This window comes from Vanellus vanellus (assembly GCF_965231255.1).
Source record: "Vanellus vanellus genome assembly, chromosome: 3".
NCBI lineage: Eukaryota > Metazoa > Chordata > Aves > Charadriiformes > Charadriidae > Vanellus > Vanellus vanellus.
The window spans coordinates 99,771,190-99,780,062 of NC_138907.1; positions in this window are offsets into that span (position 1 = coordinate 99,771,190).

The window sequence follows — 8,873 nt, forward strand, 5'->3', positions numbered from 1 at the left end:
ATTTCTGAAGTGTCTAGGTTTTCAGATTAATATTTGATAAACTGTGGTTGAAGCCCAGCATATTTAAATTAAATAATTACTCAAACTCATGATATTAGTTCTACACTGTAAAAGAGAGGGATCATTTTGTGTAAATCTCTGCTTCTCCTCCAGAGAACACCCTTATGGGCTATTCTTCTGAGGCTCTCTTTCCAGTGATGCTACCAAGAACATATAGCTATGAAAATATTAGACTACATGATACACACCCTTGAGGAACGGAGTTTACTAATAACTGTTAAATGTGATTTTGTAGCTAGTATAAGCTGGAAAAAGCATTTTTAGCACTGCATTATGCTAATATTAAGATTGAAACCATCTCAAGGCTTCTTAGCAAGAAAAATGAGCTAAATTTTGCTACGCGTACTGGAAGGGATTAAAGACTGGAAAAGATGCTTCGGTAGTCAAGTGGAAAAAGAGGAGGGGAGGAAAGATGGGACAAGCAGCTGAAAAGGGGAAGAGCTTGAGAGGCAGGTCTGCTCCAGCCCATCCATCTGCCAGGAACCGAGGTCAGTGGGATGGAGGCGGTACAGACGTTTCTCACAGCTGTGTCCCTGATCAAGCAGTAGTCATTACTCCATACTCTTTGAACCTTTCTTTGGTGGCCAATACAGGTGCTACACTGGTTTCCCAGGTATTTGGAATTCACCATTTATAATGCCTCTCATGCAGAATTCAATGATAAACATAAAATAAACATGGTCCCGTTCATTTTATCTTTCCTTCCCTATGTTGGATACTAACAGAACACTTCTCCCTCTGGAGATTTTTTGGGGGAAAGACTGCAGAAAAGCTTGTTTTTATGAAGCGATACTCCCACATCCGGGTGACATTAGGTTTTGGCAAAAGCTTACTGACAGAAAGTGTCTTTCAGAATCCATATGTAAAAGCCAATTTCTATACAAAACCCTGGATATTCCTCATGCAGATACAGTAGATTTGGCCTGATTTATCTCATTTGCCAAAGGTGGGAAGATGATGATTATTACTGAACAAATGGTGCTCTTTGCAGCAGTCCGTGTATTGTGGTAGATGTGAAATGGGCTTCCATCAGTTTCTGGATCAGATTCTCAGCTTCTCTGATCAGCACAGTTCTACTGAAACAAGCAGCCTCTCACAGGCACGTGTTGGCAGAGAACCTTCTCCCTCTCCTATTTCTCTCTGTCCAGAAAACAAACCAAAACAAAACAACACTGGATCTAATAGGCACTTGAGATGGAAAAAGTTGATTCTTCCAGTGCTAATGAAAAGATTATTCTTTACTAATGGTGTTTGCAAGACTGGTGCTTCGAAAACTACACTTTTTAAGGCATGAGTTGTTCTTTCTTGTTTTTATGTTCTCTTTAGCAGAACAGAGTAGAACCGAATACAAAGTATGGCAGAGATGTTTTGTACTTGCAAAAATGTAATAAAGTTCATTAAAAATATGTATAAATGAGTCAGATGTACAATCATAGAATAATTTAGGCTGGATGGCATCCATGGTAGTCATCAGGTTTGATCTACCACTTAAATCAGGGACAACTTTGACGTTGTATCAGGTTACTCAGGGCCCTTGTACGGTCAAGTTCTGAATATCTCCAAGGACGGAGGTCCAACAGCCTCTCTGGGCAACATGTACCAATGTTTGACCACCCTTGTTGGTGGTCAAATATTTTTCTTGCTCTGCCAAATGAGATTTTTAACCAGAAGTGTGTCTTTTTCAAACTATGAGCTGAGGTTGTTTGTGCTTGTGTTCAAAATGGAAAGCCAGAAGACCTGTTTCTGTCTGGCCTCTGTTTCTCAGACTATTTGGTCTGAGTAGTCCTGCTCAGAGGAATTCTCCTTTTGGCACAGCTCATCATAATGTAGACCCACAAGCAACTCTGCCATAGCAAGCTATGGGTCTATAACACCTGTAAGTTGCCTTAAAAAGGGATCTGTGCGATTGTGCTAACTCTTGTATGATGATAGCCTGAGGGTGACTTCTTTGGAAAAAGCATTCTGCAAGCAAAATGCTGACTTCCATCCTATCTCTCTTGCAGGAGCCCGGTCCTATGGAGTGTTGATCATTTTTAGTGTTTGGTTGACAAAATGTCAAGTCTTATAAGTAAGCCTACTTCTTAAATGCTGATAAACTTTCAGTTGCTGCCTGCTCTGCTCTGTGACAACTGGGGCAGTTCAGAACAGGGACAGTTACAGAAATTGCATGGGCAGAGTCATAAAGTTAGGACCTCTGTCCTTCCAGTGCCTCCAAGACAAGGAAGGTTTTTTGGATTCACAATTTGGTACTTGGGCACCTGTACTTATGCATTTCACTGGTGATGCCTTAGATTTTTCTGAACTGTAGCTCTTAACCCATAGTCATTATTTTGATGGGGTAATTTTAACTAACTAATTTTTTTTTTATTTTATTTTTTGAAAGTATAAAAAAATGCCAAACCTTCATTTTACAGGGTTAAATGGCAGTCTTAATATCATGCTTATTTGAGTTCATTGAGTGATTGATTGTCAGGAAGGGTTGCTGTAACCAAACACGAGATGGTCATCCTGTAATGTTATGTCAGCTAAAGGAACTTGAATGAATGAAATGTCAGTTAAACACAGTCCTTTGAATTCGTGTTAAACCCGATAAATGAAAAAGCATAAGAAAGACAAACGTAACTATCTAATCTTTGAAATATTTGTAGAGATTTGATACAAAAAAAGACCCCTCCCCTCAATTCTAGTACAACCATGTCCAACAATATTAATTAACAACGTGCAAGCTCCTAGAATAACAGGTTAGTACTGCGTGTTGTTCTTGCAGTGTGTTGCGCGTTTCAATTCCCTGTCCATGTGCCTCAATAGCATACCGTTGTTATAGTGCCCCATATAGGTTTTACCTCTAAGGAGCCTAACAATAGCTTCTATTCCAGAACAGAAATGGCTTGTTACGGGACAAAAGCCTTTTGTGAGGCGAAAAGTTGAGCAAAACAGTTTTATACTCAGTTGCCTTTGTTTCCAGGCAGGCAGGCAGCTAATAATGTGCATTTGTCAGTTTACTACTCTAACGCTGTTCCAGAAAGCGGTGCTCTTGGCCATGATACGTTGGGGTTGCTCTTTAGGGTTCATCATCTGCGTGGCCTTCTGGGAAAAGAACTTTACAGCAATTCTGTTTTAACTAACCTTTATTGTATCTGTGCCTATAAATACGGGATGTCTTTCTGCTAGATTTTTACTAGGCCATTTCTAATGGTCACCTGAACTAGAATGAAGTGGACATGAACAAAAAGGAAGATCTTACTCAACAGGTAAGAGACTGACTATGAATGATTTTCAAGCAGATATGCTGATATAAAATACTTTTTGTATCCACTTCAAGATTTCAAGTAAGTGAATACTTCATTATGGATTATGTGAAAGGCTCTTCATGCATGTATGTTGAGCATGGTCTAATTCTAAAGCAAATGCAGGCAAAGAAAGGCTTCTTGTTTAAGCTGAGAAAAAAACATTTGCTTTTGGAAGAAAATCTAACTCATTTTAGCTTCCTATTTCTTAAAGTTATAACTTTATCACAAGTGATAGAATAGAGGTCTAAAATCTGATCCCATTAATGTTTGTAGGAAAACAGATTGCCTTTGGCTTCATTAATGTAAATGAAAGCACTAAAGTTTGTGGACCAGAGTCTGACCTGTATTAGAAAGTGACACTCTTGAGTCAGGCTACCGACCTAAGTGGAGCTTATTTCTATATAAGTGCATTTTAAAATGGATTTTGGTCCTGAATTTATAATATATGCTTTCAATAAGTTTTTTAAAAATAAAAAAGACAAAGTACCTGTTATTTTGAGTAGTGTCCAGAAGATATCATTGTGAAAACATGAAATTAAAGTGTTTCATTAAAAATATTGAGAAAGATGTAATGTGGCTTGGAAGTAACAGTGCAGGCAGACTTCCTGAGTCTACTAGACATTTTTATCAAGGTGAACAAATGGATACTTTATATGCAAGAGATGCATCTATTCTGAGTCACTGACTGCTTCCTAAATCATCTTTGTATATGAAATGAGTCATAGAAATTAGACCTAAAAGTCTTGTAGATCATTAAGTTCACTCCCTCACAAATGTCTTCCTGAGGATTAGTCAACTGTTAAATGAATTCTGCTTTTGGATCTCATTTACACTGCTGCAAATTGGAGATGACACCACCAGTGTACTTCTGTGGTCCCAAATCACCGTGGAAGCAGGATCAACTTCGTTTTGAGACTCTATCTTACTTTAGTTTTTTTTTTTTTTTAACATGGTGTAGGTGGCATAGTCCAAGGGAAAGTATTTAGAGATAACCTTACTACAAGGACAAGTCTGCTGCTTTAAGGCAGCAAGAGAATCAATGACCCTGAGGAGCTCACCTAATAATTCCGTATATAGTATGAAGGTTTTGGATGGGTGTAGCAGGTAAAGACAGATGTCAGATGTGAAAATAAATGGCACAAGTTGTGAGCTAAACTAATTCCATTCATTTTGACATGAAGGATGTTAATAATCTTGAGTATATTTAAAAGTTTCAAAGAAGGAAGGAGACTTTGCTTCTGCTCCTAACATTACCACATCTTCCTGTCACCTATGGCAAGTTTGTGCTTCAGCTTCTCTAACTGCAAAATAATCACATGTACCTAATATTTATGCCACTTGCAGGTCCTTCACTAGGAGGGTTTTGTAGCAGTAAATCACTCTGGAAGAGCCACTTCATCAAACAAGGTCACTGAGGGAGAAATTAGTCACAGCAATATCTTGACAATGTGCTGTGATCTTCATGTCTCTAGCTTACAAACCACCAGTGTCCATTTATCGTAGCACACATTGTTTCAACACTGTGCAAGAGCCAAAACCCCTGTCTGTGGTTGGAGCTACTCCCTGGAAATGTCTGTGTTGTCCTCCGTATGACTCCATGGCCAGATTCCCTCCTGGTACAAATCTGTGTAGCTTCAGTGACTCCAGTGAAGCTGCATTAATTCCCAGCAGTAGATAATTTGTTCCTGCGTCCTCTGCTCCTTTGCCGCCTGGTTACTGGTGGAGCAGCTGGGCAGTGCCTTCCATCTGTCAGGGGAAGGGGCCAGGAGAGGACTTGGACACGGGCATACTTGCTTTATGGGTACTGTTGTGTAAGGTCTAAAGCAGCATCTCCTGTTGACTTGACTTCTGGTTTTTGAAAGTCGTTATTGCACACAAAGATTAACTAAACTTGACCGTAACAACCTGGGGAGCTGTGAAGGGTAACAGCCAGAATGGAATGGAAAAAGTTCCTCAGCCTTTAAAGTTTCATAGCAATTGAAATTCTTTGAAAAATGGTGGTACTCTTGAAATAAAACTGGAAAAATGTTCAAACAATGTGAATAATGTCACATGTCTATTACTTGAACAATATTTTTAGATTTTTCATTTCATTTCAGTTTTTCAACATTGTTTTATATGATAGAAAGGAAAGTCAAACCTAAGTGAAGCAGTTTAACTTCTCATAAATAAAAAATGGAGCCAACCAATCCTTACGTATTTTTTCCTTTTCTGTTTCAGCTTCCCATGTTTTTCTGATTCTCAGTTATACCAGATTTTGATGTTCTTTGCAAAATTAATCTTTTGTTCTTGAAAAATCTTTAGCAACAACTCAGGAAGACCATCACAATTTGACCTCTTAACAATCCGTTAAAATAATGGCTAAAATTGGTTAATCATCTGAAACAAAAGAGAAAATGAGAATGTGACTGACACCCCAGTGCATTTTGCTGAGTCTTTGCATCACTTTTTTGGGTAGCCAGTAGTGGGAACATTGGATTATCTTGTTGATTATGTGTACGAAAGCTCCTGCTAGTGTAGCAACTTGCCTCTTTCACCTTTTTCTGCGATAGGAATCCTTCTGCAGCTATTCACCTACATTTACTCAGAGCATCTTTTAAACTAACTCCCTTTCTCCCTTTTTCTCCTTTTTTTTTTTCTTTTCAAATGTTATAGTGTGAGTTTCTTTTTCTCATTTCCCTGTCTCTTTTTGTCAATACGTTTTTTAGAGGGGTTTGAAAACCCCAATAGCATTTGCAGTCCTGCTTGAGGTCATGACGCAAACAAAAAGTAGGAGAAAAATAGAAGGTCCCCTCCTCAACCTCTGAATTTGCCTCATAGAACATTACAGATATATCTTCAATCACCTATAAAATTCTTTTAAGGCAAAAGTTCAAGAATTGCCTTGGATTTTCACCTGTGTTTCACCTACCAAAAATCTCAGCACTTACTACTCCTCCCAAAGGCAATGCTTTGCATTTCCAAGGGCTCTCAGCTTGTGGATTGGCAGGTTTACAGACGAGCTGCCTTTTGGCACTGCCATATTTCATTGTACAGTTAGTGTTCCACTGCAGAGTTTGTACGAAGCCTAAAAGCGAAAGCAAATTGATTAAGAAAAATTGCTTTAGATGTATGTTTTCAATGTTACCACAAGATATAAAACGTCTATGAGCTGTAGAAGCCAGCAAGCCAGAAGTGGCATGTAATTGGGTTAAGTAGAGCAAGCAATTTCATCTGCATGGTGCTGAAATATTTGCTTGCTGATATTGTCCTCTGTTCTTTCCTCTTCCTACCTGCATGGTGCCCTAGTACGCTGCTGTAATGCACAAATGTAGCCCTTTTGCTCAGTTGGTAGTTACAGACATCCAGACTCTTGTGTACCCGAAGCGACACAGTAGGCATCTAGTGAAGACAAGCAAAGCTGTTATTTGTACGAGCTGAGATTATCCATAATGGGAAAGTCTGGTCTGATCTACCCCTACTCTTCCTGCCTATTGCAGGACTTGTGCTTGTCCACCTCTACTGAAACCTTACCAGGCGCAAACCCCCAGTGCAGAGGGGACTGGTGTACCACCATGAGTTGCAGCAATGGGGCAAGAAGTCCTAATGGGAATCAGAACTTGGGGGAGTACCAATACCTATCAATGACAATGAATATCAGATGCATCTTTAGAAAGAAAAATTTAAATCTCAGATTTGTTGCATAATGTGGCCCACATTGTTTATATTTTGGACCTAATTCTTCTGGCATGAATATTTGAATCACCACCCAAGTGTTGCTAAGAAAGAGAAGCAAATTTCAAAAATTTCAAGACCTCTGACTTAGGGTACGAGTAAATATTTGAAAACAAGCTAACAAAAATTGAATGATGCTGAAAAAAATGTTGGCTAAAAGAGCCTTCAAGTAGCTGTAGTATCTCTTGTTACTGTTGCCACACAGCAACAAAAATGTAGAAACATTCAGCAATGAAATAAAAATAATCAGAACTTTTGCCATATTGATGCCATGACTATTTTGCTTTCCTTTCAGCACAGCAGGACACATGGTTCTGTGAAATTAAGTCACAATCTGTATCCAACTCACTTGCGCTGTAACTCTTTCAAGCTGGTATTTTACTTAATCATCCCCGTTTTCTGCAGAAAAAAAAAACTTGCTAGAAGCAAAAAGAGAAAGAGATAATTTGTAAGTCCTGTTTCCTGGGTGTTCTCCCCTCTGTGCCCAGGTACTAGGCCTTTGCTGGTGGTAGACACCACATAAACCACTAGACAAGTAAGGCTGTGTCACAACTCAGGCATACGACTGCCTTTAATATGAAGGGATGCTGCATTTGTATCTTGCAACAAATCTGGCACTGTTTAGTTCACTGCGGAAAATACTGTGAATGATTTCTAAATGAAAGTCAATGAGTTTATTTAGAAATGAGGAGTTGTATTCCTGCAAAAAGTCACAGTGTGCCTTGTGCTGGGGACCTTAAGTAATACATAGGTTGTTCTTTGTATAAATGTAAGAGTTTTGTTTATTTGAAGGTGAAAATGGTCACGGTTTTTGTTTAAGAGCAATCGGCACAGTATCTCTTTCAGGTCTATGATCAAAATGGACTACCATAGTCTCCATTTCTTCCTGGAAAATAAACCCTTTGCAGACTCCTGTAGACACATTAGTAATTAGAGTTCTATTGCAAATGAATATTTTCATTAACAAATTTACAAGTGGCCGGTCCTTATCTTGCTCATCTCTATTCAGAAGGGATTTGTTTTGGTAAGGATTATAATGTGGGGGTGGTACCTTGTGTTCATGAAACCATCTAGAATGGCTCATTATGTGACCAGGCAGTGTTCTGATGTTTTGTTTTTGATACATGAACTACTCTTTGTCTGACTTGAGAATACAGGTTTTATAAAAACACATGTATTCCTCTTTCCTTCAGTCATTTTATCGAACATTTTTCAGAGATCTGCAATAGGGACAACAGGAAAAACCAGTCTAATATTAAAATTTTCAGTGGTTATCTTTGAGCACAGAGATATTATAAAGCAGAAATGCAGATGGTGTTATGATTATATTACCGGTTTCAAGTTATTCAGAGGAAACAAAAGAATTCAAAAAAACTTCATAAAGTAGAAATCAAGATATTTTAGTGATTGCGATCTGTGCCACAAAAGATACTTACATAAGTATTTTTCATAAATTCCTTAAAAAATACAATCTTTTTACGACTAGAGCTTTCATAGCTGGTACCCTTCTCTCCTTTCTCTCAAAAAATAATCTTATACATCTAGAAATTTAATTTGATGTTTCTTTTATTTCAAAATTGTTTGGGTTTTTCCATTTGGCAGACACTGGTTCCTCCATACCTACTGTTTCTCCCGCAGCTTCATTCACTTTCTTGTACTACTAATGGAGGTGTTAAAATTCTCCATTATAAGCAATTTTTGTCTGCTTCGTTATTCAGGAAAGTTCTTTCATTGCACTTATATTCCATAATGATGCAGAGCTGTAGGAATTATGCCTGTTCTGCATGGGTGAATGTGTAGAGGTATCAG